At 29.8% G+C, this 514-nt stretch overlaps 1 protein-coding gene across 1 annotated transcript in view; it reads left to right on the top strand.

Moving 5' to 3' along the window:
- STON2 (stonin 2) overlaps nucleotides 1-514 on the top strand; it is a 171,886-nt gene that overhangs the window by 4,923 nt on the left and 166,449 nt on the right. The gene's annotated exons all lie outside the window — the stretch shown is intronic.

Here is a 514-nt window from a genome sequence, read left to right as displayed (position 1 = left end):
AGCCACGTGGCTAGTGAGTCCTTGAAATGTGACTAGTCTGAATTGAGATGAGCTGAAACTATAAAATATACACTGAATCTCAGAGACTTAGTAAATAAATAGCCAAGTATCTCATTAATAATTTTTATATTGAACACTTGCTAGAATTATAACATTTTTATTAAAATGTGTATTACTTTATTTTATGATGTATATTATTAAAATAATTTTACTTCTTTTTTTTAATGTGGCTACTAGAAAATTTAAAATTACCTACTTGGCTTCCTGATTACATGCACATGGACCAATTTGTTTGGCTACTGATGGGAGAGAGGAGTTTCATATTGGTCTTTTGGTTTCTTTTTAAAAAAATTTCATACAGTAAATTTGACATTTTTGGGTGTACAGTTGATGAATTTTAATACATGTATAGATATGTGTAACCATCACCACAGTGAGGATACAGTTCAGTTTTTTAGGAAAAGTTTCTTGAAAACTGTTAAATGTTGTGTCTGTTCCAGACTGGGAAAGTGAT

This window comes from Orycteropus afer, unplaced genomic scaffold (genome assembly GCF_000298275.1).
Source record: "Orycteropus afer afer isolate SDZICR_OR568_19922 unplaced genomic scaffold, OryAfe1.0 scaffold00322, whole genome shotgun sequence".
NCBI classification, from domain to species: domain Eukaryota; kingdom Metazoa; phylum Chordata; class Mammalia; order Tubulidentata; family Orycteropodidae; genus Orycteropus; species Orycteropus afer.
The sequence above is the reverse complement of the archived record's forward strand: the minus strand, read 5'-3'. Positions and strand labels throughout refer to the sequence as shown.